The 19,839-nt window shown below is 40.3% G+C and overlaps 1 protein-coding gene across 1 annotated transcript in view; it reads right to left on the minus strand.

Annotated features, from left to right (window-relative positions):
• The window catches only part of ak8 (adenylate kinase 8), a 160,871-nt gene that overhangs the window by 20,354 nt on the left and 120,678 nt on the right, over window positions 1-19,839 (minus strand). The window lies entirely within an intron of this gene.

Here is a 19,839-nt window from a genome sequence, read left to right on the forward strand (position 1 = left end):
TACTGTACCATACCTCCTGGGTGGTCTACTCAAAATATACTAAGTGCAATGATTAAAGAACAGCATTGCACTATATTAATGAAAAATAATCCTATTGTTACCTAACTGTAAACAAATGTATCTAAGGCATAAAGTCCTAAAAACAAAAACTTAATTAAAATTTCATTACAGTAAAAAAAAACATACAGGGTATATACAATTCTTAATAATGTTCACAATGTAAATAAAAGTGATCTAAATGGAACCGTAATAATTCATATACCCTATAGATTTGTTGGAAAAGTCCAAATACATCATATTTGGTATTATTTGGTTGCTTCTTTCAGGCAGTTGGCGCATCAAGAAATGCTCAGATACCAGCTGTACTGGCCCTGTCTCAGAGATCGAGTTCCTCCAGCACGGCCCCCGCTGGCCATTTCTTGTTTAAGTCATAATTGATTGTGACAAATCTACCCCAGTTGTGAATAAAATCTCTCCAGGGGCTGAAGAGACACTGTATTTGGCTGCCATTAACTGCTAAATTAGCAAGTACTTCAAGCAAATTACAACATCAGATATAAAACTCATGAATCCAATTAAAAATAAAAGAAGGGGGAAAAAAAAAGGTGACCTGTTGCGAGAATCCAGCAATAACCCCGATGTATATTTTGGTGAATCACTGCACAAAATTGATTACATTTTTAACCATTCATTATAAATTAATTTAGAAAAAAACATCAAGAGCACCCCAATATGTTCAAACTTCCCTGGAAGCTGGCAATCTCACATTCAACTGTGTAAATGTTCTAAAAGGTCCTGAATATTTTATGAATATTTGTCATAAAACAGAAATAATAACTACTGAGCAAAGCTATTAGTATTAATATTTATGCTGCCTGTGCTGAAATATTCATGGAACAGAGAAAGGGTTGTAAGATGAGAATTAATTTACATTGTGCTCTGTTTACCAACCAGCCTGATGTTTAGGCAGTTGACAAGCGCTGATATGATTCTGTCACTCAATTTCAGTGTCAGAGAGGAAGGCGGCTGTCAGCTTGAAGATTGGGTTTCTGACAACTGAAATCCTGAAAGATTTCCCCCTCCCTTTATTTTATATTTTATTTGTCCACTTTTTTACTGCCTCAGGCAATGTATGCCACCCGTTCATCTGATCACCCTTCCATCTGCTTAAATTAACGAATTAATGAGAGATACACTCTACACCAGCCCAAAATGTTTATTGGTGATTAAATTATAATGGGGGTTGTATAATTCATGAACCAATTAGTGGAAGTGTTAGCTGATTTGATGGGATGAGGAGGTACAAACTACATTAACTAATAGAGAGCTTGGGGCTGCTGCTGCCTACCACTCGGATTACGTGCCTAATTGCTTTACTTTATCTGCCTGTCACAGATAGCCATGCATATTTCATCATTCTCAAAGACTTCAATTGTTTACTTTCTTGTTGATCCTGTAACATGTAGAAGCTAAGCCAAGCTTTTGTGTAGTTAAAACCATCCGGAATTGAATCAGTTTTTGGCTGTGTGCGTAGAAGGCTGAAAGAGTAGCCCACTTATCTCTTTAGATCTACTTTGGAGCTCATTTTTCTTTAATTTCTCCTCCCATCATGCCTACCCACCTCCTCTTTCAGCTGGGGAAATGTGTGATAGTCGCCTCCAATCTTATTTTCTTTTCTATACTTGTCAGGGAAGAGTGACCATAAGCAGAAAATAGAACCTGTCCTCTTTGCATCCAGTGACAATATCGATCATTTCCAGGTCAACTGGACAAAGTTAGATGCAATGCAGAGCACCAGCATTTGTGACTTAGCTCTCAACTGAGAGAGACGACTCTAATCCTCAACAACACGTTTCCATCATCCACCCCACCTACCCTTACGGCCTCTTTGAATGAGATTGTCCAATTAGAACACAAATTTGGACAGTTTTATGTTGTAGACTTGCACCCACTGGGAGCTGATTGCATGCCAAAATTCATTTCCGTAAAGACCCTTTATGCTTACCAGAGAGGGAAGAAACTTTCATCCCATCTGTCTGGACTGACCCACAGTTCCTTCCTCCACTGACATGAGGCACACTTGCTGTGGGGCAAAATTTATTTAATGCCTTTTCTTTCCTGTGATGAGACATTCAGCCTCTACATTCCCCTTAGGATTCCGGCTGAGAGCTGACAGGATCCACTGCACATACGTGAATGAAGGATTCAAGCATCAGCCACAGAAATCATTATTAATCCTTGACAACAGCCAGGTAAAATGAATATCACAGCTACTCCACCACTTCAGAATTTACATAACCAGTTCTGGTCCGGAAGGTGTCACCAGAATTGGCTTTCAGGTTGTCAAGTATACAGCATTCAATCCTTCATTATAATCCAGACTAGTCCATTGTTGTGTTTGTGATTAGGCTATATAACATATTTCGATCCTTTAACAAGTTATTTTCACCCAGTGGTGGAATAAAATATTCTGAAATAGTCTCCACGGAGGAAAGCACCTCTAGACTTGAATCAGTCTTTGTTAATAGTGTCATGCCCTGAAGACTGTTCCTACACAGTATTGTTCTACTGATGGAACAGTCTTAATTTTCCTTCAACCATAATGTTTGGCAAAGATGCAGAGAGAAAGGCAGAGAGAGAGAAAGAGGAACCCACAATCAATGTATCGCTAAAAGAACCAATTCCACTCTGATCAGTTTTATACAGACAAAGCACTCCTAGGGGACACTACTGGCGAACACCAACAGAGTGCATCAACCCCAGCATTTCAGCAATGAAATGGAGGCTCCACGTTGAGATCTTTAAGTGAGATTTTTTTAAAGTAATGCTTAAACAAGTGGAAGTAATAATCTACTTTCTGTTTTCAGTACTTACCTTAAAGTGAATTCCTTCTTAAACAACTGAGGATATTTTTCTGTTTCCTTTAAAAGCATTAACATAAAGCCTTTTAATATCCCATCAGATCCCCTTTCCTTACTTATCAGCTTTTGCTCTTAAGATACAAATCTCTGCCATGTGAACATGCAAAACGCCACAGATTGGTAAATAGGAAAAATACTTCCATCTAGAAGAGGATTATTAAGCATCAAAAAAATTGGAATGGTTACTTTGTTTATTTCTGCTTAATTTTCTTTTTGTACGAGTAGGATTTTCTAGAATAAATCAGGTTGATCTGATACCACCCAATCAACAGTTATTTTACTTTTCAACGAATATTAGGACATTTAGATGCCGTACAGAGGAGTGCGCATAGATTATACATTTGTTTATTGTCATCAAGGTTCAAAATTACAGGTTAGGAATAGAAGCGATCTGTAGTACAATTAACCACCACTTTAACGACAGTCACAGCATGTGTCACTGTGAAAATCAGTGAGGTAAAGGTATAAACATTTTGAGGAATGCTTTCAACTTTACTTTGGTAATTTTATACTGTTTGCACATTGTACTGAAAAGACAGTAGTTTCTAAACATATCACAGGGGAGTACACATCAACAACCCAATTAGTAGTAGCACTTAAAGTACTGCTCCATTGATTTCCCAACACTGCCTGTGGTCCAAGGGAAGCAGTAGATTGTCCAGCACACAACATACATGATTTATTTAATTACAGTCCACAACAAGTACATTATTGCTTTTCAAATCATGCTGTATAACATATCTCAGCATGTTTTCACACAGTGGTTAATTCAATACTGTGGAATATTATCTCTATTGCTTAAGAATAACTATCATTTTTTTTTTTACAAACAATACATAAAAGGACGTTATATTCACTTTTACAAAAGATTATTACGAACAGAGATGTTTAAAGAAATTAACCACCCTAAAATTTGAAAACTGGTCCATTTTTAACAGGCCCACTTTATAACAATCATTAAGGCGCATTAAAGAATGGAAGGATAGTGTGGATCCTTTACTCCACCAAAGAAACTCTCCAAAACATCCAAAGAATTGGATTTTAGGTCAGTCCAGCTCCCCCTGTATATGTGTATCATTAAACAGATGATTGTTTATGAATGGCATCTATGCGGTCTACAATATAACAATGCCCCATATGTCCACTTTGTTACTAACATCAAAGGTTGATTGATTGAATTCTAAAATATGATCAGCACTAAATCTCCTTGCAAGCCTCAAAAATCAAATCACACATTTGTCAATTATTTGATAAATTTGAAATATTATCAAAGGGCTGGTTTAATGAGCAACCCTCACTATATTGAATGTTTTTATTCTCCATCAACAAAATGCAATAAAATAAGTCTCGGGTCTCATCCTTAAGATTGCCATATAATAATTATTTAAGGTCTGCACCCTGTGAGTTTAATTACATTGAAAAACAGTAGTCTGGTTGGAAATATATCAAGGCAATTTCCCTGGACTTATGCACTGAGAGCATCAAAATCTAACTGAGCACTTGCAAATGTATTGCTTATAACAATTACCTTTTTGTGTAATTTTATTATTTGAATCTTAAAGTAAAGTAGTTTATTTATTAGTCACAAGTAAGGCTTACATTAACACTGCAATGAAGTTACTGTGAAGTTCCCATAGAATCTTCCCATTCTCCTGAATATTTTTAAAAGAAAGAAATATTACTTGCTCTTGGGAAGCTTCTTATGGTTAAAGTTCGTAAATTAGCAATATCCGTCAATCTAAATACAGTTTATCAGATGAAATTGTACTAAAGATCAGTGCCTCATTTAATATTTTCCAAAATTATCAGCAATTATTTAGAACTTTACAAAATTATAGTGAGAAAAGTGAAGGTGGACAAAATGACTGATTTTACTCTGCACTGAAGTGTGTCATAGGATCAGAAAAAAGCAGCCTTGAGAACAATTGGCAGAGGTGCTCAGATGATGATTATTGTATCTATTTATGGGGTTAACACTCTTGAAATATATATACTGCCAGATTCAGTAAATTCTTGTAGTTTCTGTTTCTTTCATTGATACTTGTCGTTTTAATTAAAGTCCTCATTCTGTTTTGAAAACAGATATGAGCTTTTATTTACAGTTTTATAAATTTTCAGCGACCAGTATTCACAAACATTTTCCCATGTATACCAGTTAGATGTTCAGCTCGCGATTAGAAAATAGCAACTCATAGTACCTGACAATTGTAATAACATTTACACCTAACAGTGCTTTACTTGGTGTTTAGTTGTTTTATTGGAAAATGGTTAAACAAGGCTTCTCTCAGGAAAGCTACATCGTATTAAAGTAAAATCTTGTCACTGTCAGTTCATGTTGACAGTCACATTTCTGCTTGACAGACTAAAAGCGTGAAGAGGAAATAGTAGCATTTACAGTGCATGCCTTTAATCTAACCAGTGTGACCAATCTTCCCTCCGAACCAAAAGTCAGGCCATGCACAAGTCGGCCCCTTTAAATTAGTGTGCACAAATGCTCAAAAAAATTTAAAGGGTCTGCAGTCCCCCCCCCCCAAAAAAACTGGAGGGTACATTGATTGTGACCATCCTCAAACCTTGATGGTTTATTACTGCCTTTCTTTACAATACTACCATGCTTTTCAAAGTAAGACTTATATTTATAAAGTGCTTTTAATTACCTTAAGAAGTCCCAAAGCAATGTAGTCAATTCAGTATTTTTGAAGTCTAGTCACTATTGTAATTTAACAGTGGCTCATTAAAAGACAGCTACCATACTTCCCTTTTTAATTACTGATGTTCTTTGCAACTTTAAATTACTCTATTCACATAGGCATGTGAGAGATGGAGGTAGGTTTCCATCTTCGCCTTCCCTTTATAAACAATGGAACTCACAGTCCAGAAGGAGAAATGTAACATTTGGTACAAGACATATTTACACAAGGCTAATGTCCAGACATCATTTCTGTATGACAGATGGAATCTGTAGCAACCAGAGGAGCAAAAGTTTAATGCTTAGGGAATATATAGGCAGAGAGTCATTTAGGCATATCCTAGAAGTGCAGTATATTCAATGCTAACCAATCTTTCTTTTGAATGTTACCATTGAAGCTCTTTCCACCACCCTTGCAGGCAGTACATTCCAGCTTCGATCCAGATTGAATATAGTAGATAATGGTCATGTTACTGGATAACTTAAAATCTCATCCAGGAGAGCAGGAAAATTTAAATTCAGTTAATTAAATAAATCTGGTATAAAAGGCCAGCATTGGTAACGGTGACTAGAATACCACCGGATTATTGTAAAAACCCATCTGGTTCACTGATGTCCCATTAAGTAAGAAATCTGCTGTCCTTACCTAGTCTGGCCTAAATGTGATTCATGGCCACAGTAATGTGGTTAACTCTTAATTTCTCTCTGGTAGCCTAATAAGACACTCAGTTGTACTGAACCATAATGACAAAAAAAACTGCAGCAGTTCAGGTGGGAGGCTCACCATCACCTTCTCAATAAATGCTAGTATTGCCGGTGATCCCCATATCCAGTGATCAAATTAAAGAAATCACAACAACCTGTTGTATGAAAAACATTTCCTCATGTTGCCTCTCAAAGTGGGCTTTGACTCTCAAAGTGGGCTTTGACTCTCAAAGTGGGCTTTGACAAAGGGTCGTCTGGACTCGGAACGTCAGCTCTTTTCTCTCCTTACAGATGCTGCCAGACCTGCTGAGATTTTCCAGCATTTTCTCTTTTTGGTTTCCTAATATGATAACCCCCTCATCCCAGGAATCAGTTGAGTGAACCTTCTCTGAACTGCTTCTAATACAATTAATTCCTTTCTTAAATAAGGAGACCAAAGCTGCACGCAGTATTCCAGATATGGTTTCATCAATGTACAACTGTGACACAACATCCCTACTTTTGTAAGAAAAGCAAATTACTGGGGATGCTGGAATCTGAAACAGAAAATGCTGGAAAATCTCAATAAATCTGACAGCATCTGTGGAGAGAGAACAGAGCTGATGTTTCGAGTCTGGAGGACCCTTCATCAGAGCTCTACTTTCATGTTCCATTTCCCTTGCAATAAATAACAACATTCCATTTGCTTTCTTAATCACCTGTACATGCATATTAACTTCTTGTGATTCATGTACCAAGACACCCTGATCCCTGTGTATCTCAAAGTTGTGCAATCTCTCCCCATTTAGATGCTGCTTTTCTATTCCTCCTGCCAAAGTGGACAATTTCACACTTTCCACATCGTATCCCATCTGCCAAATTTTGACAACTCACTAAACCTGTCAATATCCCTTTGCAGACTCCTTCTGTCCTCTTCACAACTTACTTTCCTACCTATTTTTGTGCCATCAGCAAATTTTGAAACTGTGCATTTGGTTCCTACATGCAAATCATTAATATAAATATTTGAGGCCCCAGCACTGATCTCTGCAGGACTCCACTTATTACTGGTGAGATTCTCCCAAAAAAATTCTAATGTGCCGAATTCGCATAAAACTGGAGTAAATCCCGCTGGTTTTTTCAGCAGGATTTTCAAAATGAACCTCCCACACTCTGTGCACTGCAGAGTGCACGAGTGTGAACCTCGTTAAAAAGCTCTGGGTGGGGCCTATTCCTGCTGGAGAGGCCGGCAGCATAGCGCTGAGCGGGCCATTGTGCATGCGTCAATCTGTCATAGCGGAGTTCGGCGCTGCGCAGTAGCCCACACTGCCGGGCCCCCCAATCACTGGCCGTGCGACCCCCCCACCACTCAATTGCTGGTCTCCCCCATGTGTTTGGGCCAGCCTCGCCGTCCCCCCCAACTCACCTCGATCTCCCCCACCCCCCCCTCAACCCTCACACCGGCAGCCCTAACTCTCACCGCAGCCCTAATTCCCCCCGGGAGAATCGCCCTCTACATCTTTCCAACCTGAAAATGACACACTTATGCCTACTATATATTCTTTCAAAAAAATATAGAGAGACGCTCATTGCTATCTTTAAAAAATTCAAATGGGACAACGATCTAAATTGGTTGAATCTACGTCTGTGGGTGACTCCGAACAAAGGAAGCTACCTGGCAGCATTGGGGAAACTCACACGTTGTTATCCCTGAAGAGTCACTGAGGACCCCCTCTGGCTTGTAGAACCAGTAATATTGCCTTGCTGAACTGCAAAGTCTCAGTCTGCCTTTTTACTGTCTGACTAGCAGTATCACAGACAAGAAACTCTGGCCTGGTTAGACACCTGGCCCCACCTTTGCTGATTCCGATGGAAATTCTGGACCATCGTCTACAAGACTGATTCATCTCTGCATGCCTACCTCATCATGTGAATTCAACACCACCAGAAAACTTAATTATCCAGCATCGGTTTTCAGCTCACTGACTTCTATGAAGGAATACCTCATTGGACTTTGATTATGATCTCTGGGACCCATGTGAAAAATATCTCTTTACAATGTTGTCTCTGCACTATAAGAACATAAGAACTAGAAGCAGGAGTAGGCCATCTGGCCCCTCGCACCTGCTCCGCCATTCAATAAGATCATGGCTGATCTTTTTGTGGACTCAGCTCCACTTACCCACCCGCTCACCATAACCCTTAATTCCTTTATGTTCAAAAATTTATCTATCCTTGCCTTAAAAACATTCAATGAGGTCACCTCAACTGCTTCACTGGGCGGGGAATTCCACAGATTCACAACTCTTTGTGTGAAGAAGTTCCTCCTCAACTCAGTCCTAAATCTGCTTCCCCTTATTTTGAGGCTATGCCCCCTAGATCTAGTTTCACCCACCAGTGGAAACAATTTCCCTGCTTCTATCTTATCTATCCCCTTCATAATCTTACATGTTTCTACAAGATCTTCCCTCATTCTTCTGAATTCCAATGAGCGTAGCCCCAGTCTACTCAGTCTCTCCTCAGAAGCCAATCCTCTCAACTCTGGAATCAACCTAGTGAATCTCCTCTGCACCCCCTCCAGTGCCATTATACCTTTTCTCAAGTAAGGAGGCCAAAACTGTACACAGTACTCCAGGTGTGGCCTCACCAGCACCTTATACAGCTGCAACATAACCTTGCTGTTTTTAAACTCCATCCCTCTAGCAATGAAGGACAAAATTCCATTTGCCTTCTTAATTATCTGCTGCACCTGCAAACCAACTCCTTGAGATTCCTGCACAAACCCAGGTTCCTCTGCATAGCAGCATGCTGCAATTTTTTACTATTTAAATAAGAGTCCATTTTGCTGTTATTCCTACCAAAATGGATGACCTCACATTTACCAACATTGTACTCCATCTGCCAAATCCTCGCCCACTCACTTAGACTATCTATATCCCTTTGCAGACTTTCAGCGTCCTCTGCACACTTTGCTCTGCCACCCATCTTAGTGTCATCTGCGAATTTTGACACACTACACTTGGTCTCCAACTCCAAATCATCTATGTATATCGTAAACAATTGCGTTCCCAACACTGATCCCTGAGGCACACCACTAGTCACTGATCGCCAACCAGAAAAACACCCATTTACCCCCACTCTTTGCTTTCTGTTAGTTAACCAATCCTCTATCCATGCTAATACCTTACCCGTAACACCGTGCACCTTTATCTTATCATAGAAATCATAGAAACCCTACAGTGCAGAAAGAGGCCATTCGGCCCATCGAGTCTGCACCGACCACGATCCCACCCAGGCCCTATCCCCATATCCCTACATATTTACCCGCTAATCCCTCTAACCTACGCATCCCGGGACACTAAGGGGCAATTTAGCATGGCCAATTAACCTAACCCGCACATCTTTGGACTGTGGGAGGAAACCGGAGCACCCGGAGGAAACCCACACAGACACGAGGAGAATGTGCAAACTCCACACAGACAGTGACCCAAACCAGGAATCGAACCCAGGTCCCTGGAGCTGTGAAGCAGCAGTGCTAACCACTGTGCTACCGTGCCTTATATAGCAGTCTTTGGTGCGGCACTTTTTCCAATTCCTTCTGGAAATCCAGATACACCACATCTACAGGTTCCCCATTGTCCACTGCACATGTAATGTTCTCAAAGGATTCCATCAAATTAGTCAAACATGACCTTCCCTTCATGAACCCATGCTACGTCTTACCAATGGGACAATTTACATCCAGATGTCTTGCTATTTCTTCCTTAATGATAGATTCAAGCATTTTCCCTATGTTAAGCTAACCGGCCTATAGTTACCTGCCTTTTGTCTACCTCCTTTTTTAAACAGTGGTGTCACATTTGCTGTTTTCCAATCTGCGGAAGCCACCCCAGAGTCCAGCGAAATTTGGTAAATTACCACTAGTGCATTTGCTATTTCTCCCGCCATCTCTTTTAGTACCCTGGGATGCATTCCATCAGGACCAGGAGACTTGTCTCCCTTTAGCCCTGTTAACTTGCCCAACACTACCTCTTTCGTGATAATGATAGTTTCTAGGTCCTCACCTACCATAGCCTTCCTGTCATCAATTTTTGGCATGTTATTTGTGTCTTCCACTGTGAAGACCGACACAAAATACCTGTTCAATGCCTCAGCCATTTTTTCATTTCCAGTTATTACATCTTTCTTCTCTATCCCTCTTTTACTGTATGAATGTAAAGACGGGCGTGATGCAGGGTGGTCATTGCGAATCCTCTTCCCACTTGTTGAGTCTGTGCAAATAAACCAACCCTTTGAGTTCATCTTATCTCGAGTTTACTATAGGTTTAGTAATAGAAAATTGGATGGCATCAAAATGAGGGGTTGGAAATATCCTACCATTTATGAAGGGGGAAACAAATCATAAACACCTTTCTGTTTACAGATGAGTGGTGAGACAAGAAACGAGTGTTGCTTAAATTAACTCCCTTCCTGACTGCAACACTACTCTCTTTTTTGTTTCATGTTAGCTAACCAATCCTCTATCCGTGCTACTATATTATCCCTCCACCACAATGTTATATTTTGTAGTAACAACTGATGTGGCATCTTATTATATGCCTTCTGGAAATCCTAGTACACTACATCCACAGGTTCCCCTTTATCCGCATTGTGAGTTACTTCCTCAAGGAACTCTAACAAATTAGTCAAACACATTTTCCCTTTCACAAAACTATATTGAATCTGCTTGGTCGCATTGAGATTTTCTAAGTGCCGTGCTATTACCTCCTTAATAACAGATTCCAGCATTTTCATTATGACAGATATTAAGCTAATTGGCCTGTAGTTTCCTAATTTCTATCTTCCTACTTTCTTGAATGATTACATTCACTATTTTACAACTTGATGGGACCGTTCCAGAATCTAGGGAATTTTGGAAAATTATAACTGATGCATCTACTACCTCAGCAGCCACTTCTTAGTCACCCTAGCTTGAAGTTTATCAGGACCTGGGGATTTGCCAGCTTTTAATTCTAATAATTTTCTCAGTACCCTTTTCCTGGTGATTGTAATTGTTCTAAGTTCCTACTTCCCTCTTGATTCACAATTATTTCTGGGATATTATTTGTATCTTCTACAGTGGTTAGCACTGCTGCCTCAGAGCGCCAGGGACCCCGGTTCAATTCCTGGCTTGGGTCAGTGTCTGTGCAGAGTCTGCATGTTCTCCCCGTATCTGGGTGGGTTTCCTCCGGGTGCTCCGGTTTTTCCCAGTCTGAAAGACTTGCTGGTTAAGTGCATTGGCAACGCTAAATTCTCCCTTAGTGTACCCAAACAGGCACCGGAGTGTGGTGAATAGGGGATTTTCACAGTGACTTCATTGTAGAGTTAATGCAAGCATACTTGTGACACTAATAAATAAACTTTAAACAGTGAATATAGAAGCAAAATATATTTTCAATTAATCCGCTGTTTCGATTATCTTCAAGTACTAATTTCCTCAACTCCCTCTAATGTTCACTTTATTTATTATTTTCCCTTTTAAATACTTGTAGAAATTTTTACTATCTTTTTATATTTCTCTCTAGCTTTCTCTCATAAGCCAATTTCACCCTCCTTATTACTTTGAGTCTTTCTTTGCTGTTTTTTATATTCTGTTTGATCTTCTGACTTGCCATTAATCTTCACAGAACTGTACATTTTTCTTTCAATGTCATGCCATCTTTAGCCTGCTTACTTAGCCATGACTGACTGGTGCATCCTTCCCTTAGAGTCTTTTTCCCTCACTGGAATGTAGTTTCACTGAATATTATGAAATATCGCCTAAATGTCTGTAACTGCAACTCTACTTACCTGATTTCCCAGTTAACTTTAGCCAACTTTGTCTTCATACTCTCGTAATTGCTCTTATTTCAGTTTAAAACTCTAGTCTTAGACCTGGTCTTCTCTCCCTCAAACTGAATTTGAAATTCAATCATGTTATGATCAGTACTACTTCAGAGCTTCTTTACGATGAGGAAATATTGAAAAATTAAATCATCAGCAAGGTTCTCACACTGCACACTGCAAACTAGGACCTGGTAAATTTCTGAAGCAAAAGATCATGGCCAGAATTTATGCTCCTACACAACCCTCTGGGATTCTATCTGCATCAACCTGGTCACGAACTTACACCGGGGCCTTACCCTTGCCCCTTAAAGTTTAAAGTTTATTTATTAGTGTCACAAGTAGGCTTACATTAACACTGCAATGAAGTTACTGTGAAAATTCCCTAGTCGCCACACTCCGGCGCTTGTTCGGGTACACTGAGGGAGAATTTAGCATGGCCAATGCACCTAACCAGCATGTCTTTCAGACTGTGGGAGGAAACCGGAGCATCCAGAGGAAACTCACGCAGACACGAGGAGAACGTGCAGTCTCTGCACAAACAGTGACCCAAGCCGGGAATTGAACCCGGGTCCCTGGTGCTGTGAGGCAGCAGTGCTAACCACTGTGCCACCCAAGGTCACTTAAGGGACTTTTCCCACCCAGTCTCAATTTTTAAGCTGATGGGTAGATGATAAATCAGGGTGGGAAGGCTTAAATTGAACAGTTTGCCTCGTAATGACCACAAAAAAGGCCTTTTCCCACCCAGCCTTAACCTTTAGGCTTGTGGTCAGATAATAAATCAGGGAGGCTAGGGTGAAATTGAATTAAATTTGATCTTGGATGGGAAGTGAGGGGCACCTCCCTCAGAATCTTCCTTCAGACTGGGAGCACCCTCTCTTTAGAGCCCAGTGATTTCCAGATCTCCCTTTTCCCTGACAGATCCCCTGAGACTCGATTACCCCTCTTGCAACTTTCCCTACTCCCTCTCCCCCAACCCGTCCCTTGACCCCTGCCACTTACCTTTGCTCTGTGTCCCAGCACTTAGTTCCAAGAAGCTAACTGCAGTGCTGCTTCTGGCCATTGCAGCACAGTTCCTGGAATGACTGGAAAGCTGTCAATCAGATTGGCCATCAGCTCATCAAGGTAAGACTCCTTCTCTGAGATGGGCCTAAGTCCCACCTTCTGCCAATTAGCACTCATTAAGAGCATGAAATGGTATCAGGCCTGCTGGAGTCAGTGGGCATGCGTTCCCTGCTGACATTTTGAACAGCGGGGGCTGAGCTCCCGCCATCCTGAAAATTCTGGCCCATTTCTTAGTTCAATAAGGCCCTTAGATAAACTAACAGGATGAAATACCGGTGCACATTTTTACTATTACTGCTCAGGGAATAAGTAGAAAGGAAAATTTGGCAAAGCAGATTGTATTGCCCGATCAAATACTGTCAATTTTCCTTCAATTTGAATAGTGCAAGGAAAACTGACAAATTAAGTCAAAAGTAAAGATGAAAATCTGCCCCATTTATGAAACAAGTGCATGTACTCCTCGGCCTGGCATTACACATGATGAATACCTTTAGGATAGATTGCACTTGCATATAATTCCTTATATATCCAGACACTGTTCTGGATGGAATTCCTAATCTATGTTATCTCAGTAAGACATGAAAAGAAACTGTTTGCATCAAGACTTATTATTTTTTGCTTTTTTAAAAATGGTCATCTCTGAACCACATTGCTTCAAGTCACATGGCCACAGGATTGGCCCTTGTTCTAGAAGATACCACCAGGAGTCACAAGAACAAAATAATCCTTCTCTCATCATCATGGAATCTGGGACATTATGATCACAAAACTAGAGGACCAGCAGATCAAAACTTGTTATTCCTGCAGAGTTGTGGACAGATCCATCTCACACCTGGGACTGTGTCCAGTCCATTTCAAAAGGGACCGTTAGGGGGTGGGTGGGGGAGATAATGAATGTAATTTTGCATCTTGTTAAGCTTCCCCCTCTAGCAGAGTCAGAGGGTCTGCCAAGACAATGGCATCCCAACACAAAAAAAACCTCAACATAGATTGTACCTCAAAATGGAGGTCACCTGGTTCTGGAGACCATTCTGAAATCTCTACATTACTCTGCGTACTGAGAAACCCTAAGACTGCTGCTTTAAAAGAACTCCAGCAACTCCTGGCTTAGCAAGTCGTTGGCCACCATTTCACAACTCCCCGAAGCCTGTTTGATTTTAAAAGTCTCTGGTCATCGCCTGCCATGTGGTCTAAGCATGGAAAGACTGTCAGGCGCAGCATCATTAGCTTCAAGGATCTTCGTGTTGTTGGCTCCAACCAGAAACTCAGCAGGACTGAACTCCGTCATGAAGGAAAATTGACTTCTCCGACTCTGGAAATCACGTGAACTAATAGTTGTTTCTATGGTTTTTTTCATTCTTGCTCATTGTTGTAAATTTTCCTCTTTTCTATTCCCACATTACTACAGTGTGTGTGTGTGTATGTCTGTGCGTGTCCGTGTCTGTGTGTATGTCTGTGTGTGTGTGTCTGTGGTTGAGAACTCTCCCCACTATGCCCCCCAAACCCTAGATTTGAATGTGAATAAGCTAAACTTTTGAGTTAATCAGAATGCGAGTTTGCTATGAGTTACCAGTAAAGTGGACCACATTCAATGAAGGTTTGAGAAAACATGCCAGAGCCTACATTGAAAAGCACCTCTGCTTATGGACAAACAGGGACAGGATAAAGAAATTCACTTTCTCTCTTTCCTGCCTGTAATATATATTTTAAAAGTCTCATTTACTTTTGTGTCGTATTTCACTGATGTTAACAAACTCAAAAAATATGCCACAGAACAACAAAGCAATAAAAACAGCACAACAATTAGAGAACGCCAAACAAATGACATTCACACTAGGTGACTCCAGAAATACAGCATTGTCTGATTTAAACCTACTTAACAGCCAATATGCATAATAGCTGACAAAAATTATGAACTTCACAAAGTAAGAAAAACAGTTAATTTCTATTTGCCCAGTTTTGAAAATGTATGTTGGGTTTTCTCAGCTACGCTCAACAATAAAATAATAAACCACTACTCAAGGATAGTTTGCTTTATCGATTCTACTCAAGCCTAGGTTTTCCTCTGAAGAGACTGCTTTTGGAAAATTATTTTTAAGAATGTGTATCAAATGAAGCCTTAGCTTATCAAGGCAATGTATAGCATACATGTATATCATTTTGGTGCATTCATGTGAAGCAAACTAATTAGTTTAATATTTGATGTGGAGCACACCATGTCAGTGTAGCAAATCTACCACTACTCCAGACATTTTGCAACATATTCTACGGTGACTGAGCAGATACTGCTAATGGAAGATGTCAGTTTTGCAGTAAATGCATTTAAAGCTCACAACTTAAATGGCACGATGGTTGAAAATGGAAATAACCACTCAAAATTTCAGGAGGATCAGCTTCATAGTAAGTGAAAGAATGTTCCTGCACTGACCTCAGACTAAAAAAGGCAGCCAACATTAGTGGTAACAAGGCAAAAAATACCGACTGTCGTCAAATGGAATAACTAGACAGCATACAATTTTACAAGTGAAAGAAAAATCTCAAACCTTTAAGAAATTTCCACAAGGAAGTCCTTCTAAATCTGCAGTTACGTTTAGAAATTACCCTGTTCTTAGCTTGGAGTTGCTCTTAGGTTTAATTCACCATCAAGAAAGTCTTGAGGATTATGAGAAAGAGGTTTCTACTTATCAATACAAGAATTATATATTTATTAAGTCAGACAAGATTTTCCTTCATAAAAAGTTATTTAAATTAAATTGCATGAATTTCTGACTGAAATACAATGGGCAAAACCTTACATTTGCCAGCATTGGTTTAGTTTATAGCTATCTTGTCTCAAAGGCTGTAGGTTCAAGACTTGAGCACATAATCTATGCTGTTACTTTATTCCACTGTGAGGGTATGGTACATCGTCCTTTGGAAGAGATGGTTAAAGCAAGGACCCATAGTTCTAGTGGTTCTGGTGGGTGTTAAAGATCCCACAACACTTTATAAAGAGAGCAGAAGTTCTTGCCAACAATCCTCTGTCATCAAAAATCAAATTAACTTATCGTTGGTTACACTTCTCTTTGTGAGACCTTGCTATTCACAAAATAACTGCCACATTTGCCTACATAACAGTCACTATATTTCAAAAGTAGTTCCCTTCATTTGCGCTAAGAGAAACTTGGTATGTTCCCTTCTGGCACCAGTGAGCATGTTAGTTTTGACTTAATGATAATGGAGGGAAAACAAATCAACGTTGTTGCACCCATTTTTTTGGGAGTGAAATCAACATTAGGTTGATGGATTTTGGTTGCAACCTCTTGTCCAGATCTTCCCTGGAAGAGATACTATTCTCTACTGCTTATTCCAAGTCATTAATAAAATGTTTAAAAAGTTGAGGCCCCAGAAAAAATCCTTGGCAATATTACTTGTCACATCTCATCTAAAATTGTCCTATTCATATCCTGTCCTTTAATAGATCTTGCTCACTTATATTCGTCACCCTTATCCTTTTGACCTACTTTGGCTCCAGCTCCCCCAAAAGCATCTAATTTAAATCTTAACCTTTGTATTTAATTTTTTTCCTGTCTCAGCCCCTCACTCTACAAATTCACATTACCAAGCAGTCTATTTTACTAACTCCAACTTTTTAAACGTTTTTTTGAGGCTTGTCACCTCTTTAACCAAACATTCTAAAATCTCTTCATTTGGCTCAACATTAATTTTTATCTCATTACATCTCTGTAAAGTACTTTGGGTTATTTTTCTATGTTAAATGTGTTATTTAAATGACATAATTGCTGTTATGGTCAACTCTGTAAGGTTAACAATATGCCTTTTAAAACTAAACTCCGTGGACAATTCTCTGAGGCCACTAGCCCCAACCATGATTCCTGATGGTCTGTTGAATTGGACAAGAGGGCCAAGTCGGGATTTTCAATGGGCGTCAAGCCCATTGCAAGTCTCCTGGCCCGCAATGCCTGGTGACATCAGGTTCTTGCTCAGGGAGGAGAGAATCTGATTAAGTCTAATTTAAATATAATTGCTGGGTTTGAGGTCGGATGCAACCCCCTTGCTGGAAGTCCCTCAGGCGCAAATCTCTCATGGTCCTGACAAATGAGGAACAGGTGCCGTGGATGCTGGGGGAGAAGGAGGTAGGTACCACTTACAGTTGTGCGCATGAGCTTCTCTGTTGCTGCCAGACTGCAGAGGTGGAGTCATTCAAGGGACATGGATGTTTGGGGCGGGGGTTTAGGCTCAGGGAAAGGGGTTGACCACTGGGGTCTCCCTAGGGATGGGGATCTTGCAGCTGGACTTCTCCTGGTTGCCCTAGAAAATGTGAAAATCACTCTTAGGATGGTGACTTCAGGCATCGTTCTGGTAAAATCATTTATTTTTGTCTGTGTACTGTAAAACCCTTTGAAGTGGCCTGGTCTCATTAAAATCCATGCCCCCTGGACACCTGGAAGCCTTGGAAATTACAGCAGCACCTCATTCTACAGTGGGGACTGCCCTTGGTTGATTTCGGAAGCTCCAGGTGTTACCTGACCTCTATGAAGTGCTTTGAATGACAAGAGCATTCAATTTCATTTGGGGGACCTCCTTGCTTTCTCTCATAAGCCCCACCCACTCTGAAACCGCTTTGACTGATAGGAGCTCCGTTTCACTAGGGAGGTGCAGTTGCTTTCTCTCATAAGCCTCAGCTGCTCTGAAACCTCTTCGGACTGCTTTAATTGACATGAGCATTCAATTTCACTTGGGAGATCCCCCTTTCTAGCTCCAAAACCTCTTAGGACTGTTTTGTTTGGCAACTCCAGAGAAGATAATGGTTTGTTTTCATAAGAAACTAATGGTCCATTAGCTGCTAAAAGATTTTTTGACTGACAGCTCTAGGGCAGATCAAACAGTTCATTGCTGATACAATCAGTTCTTGCTCTATTAAGCCTGAAGTGCCTCCTCTTTTCACCACACCTGTTCTGTCTGGCCTCATTTTTTTCAAACACTGCAGTTTTTTTCCCCAAGTCTCTGGCCCATCCTAGAAAGCAGATATGCTTTCCAATACCTTTTCTTTTTTACCATTGGCTTTTTTTTCTTGCTCGCAAAACTTCTCACTGAACCCATAAGCTTCATATTACCTCCTTTTTCCTCTTACTGTATTTTTTTGGTTCTGCCAAGCTTCAAGATTCGAAGGGCTGGGGTTTTTAATCTTTGAGGTAGAGGAGGCTGAGGGAAGATTTAATTGAAGTACATTAAATAATGAGGGGGCCTTGACAAGAGTAGATATGGAAGGACCCATTTATAAAAGCAGGCGGCACAATTTAAAAGTGATGGGGGAGTTGAGGGGAAATTATTTTAAACAGACAGTGGGGGGTGGAGTCTAAAAGCAGAAAGCTTCTAAACCATGCAGCATATGGTCCAGGGTCCCGGGTTCGATTCCCGGCTCGGGTCACTGTCTGTGTCGAGTTTGCACATTCTCCTCGTGTCTGCGTGGGTTTCCTCCGGGTGCTCCGGTTTCCTCCCACAGTCCAAAGATGTGCGAGTTAGGTTGATTGGCCAGGTTAAAAATTGCCCCTTAGAATCCTAAAATGCGTAGGTTAGAGGGATTAGTGGGTAAATGTATGGGGGTAGGGCCTGGGTGGGATTGTGGTCAGTGCAGACTCGATGGGCCGAATGGCCTCCTTCTGCACTGTAGGGTTTCTATGATTTCTATGATTTCTATGATCTATGATTTCTATGATGATCATCCATTAGAAGTACTATGACCTATGGGGCTACTGCCAATGGCTGAAAAATGAATCTCTTTCAGCCAGCAGATATCTGAAGGGCTGAATGGTACCTCCTCTGCTATAATTTTCTATAAATCTATTTACAATCTCTGCAGTTCATCCAATAAAACCCTCAGAAGGACTATTCGTATTAGTTAAATAAAACATCAAAATAATTTTGCCATTTTCATATGAGATGAGGATGTAGAATCTTGTCCATTTGAACATTGGGGGCCATGTGGTATTTCATTGGTACTTAGAAGTTTTATAAGTCTGACTCTAGCTGTGGCTACCTTGGATTTGAAATTGACTTAAAATTTACAAAACTACATTTAACAAACATGCCAGATCCTACATGTGAAAATGTTAATTAAAGCACCAGACTTTTTCTACATGATTTTGCTTTCTTCTCGTTCGTGTTCACCTTCTTAAGAACAGTTAATAAAATTTCATTGTAATTCATTGGCACTCTGGGACATTATGAGGACATGATAAGGTGCGATGCAAGAAATAAAGTCTTTTTATGATGGTTTTTCTCATCTTTTTCAGTATCTATGAGTGAAATGGTGGGCAGCTGGTCACTAGGAGGTATGTCAGAGCTGGTACTGGAGTAACTCTGTCTCCCTGTATGGCGAATGTTTGCCTTTCGATGTTTAGATGAGATTGGAAATTTGTGGGGCATTATATAAGACATAGGAGCAGAATTAGGCCTCTCGGCCCATCGAGTCTGCTCCACCATTCATTCATGGCTGATATTTTTCTCATTCCCATTCTCCTGCCTTTTCCCCATAACCCCTGATCTCCTTATTAATCAACAACCTATCTATCATCTGCAGCAAAGAATTCCACAGATTCACCACTCTCTGGCTGA

This window comes from Mustelus asterias, chromosome 13 (genome assembly GCF_964213995.1).
Source record: "Mustelus asterias chromosome 13, sMusAst1.hap1.1, whole genome shotgun sequence".
In the NCBI taxonomy this organism is placed as follows: Eukaryota; Metazoa; Chordata; class Chondrichthyes; order Carcharhiniformes; family Triakidae; genus Mustelus; species Mustelus asterias.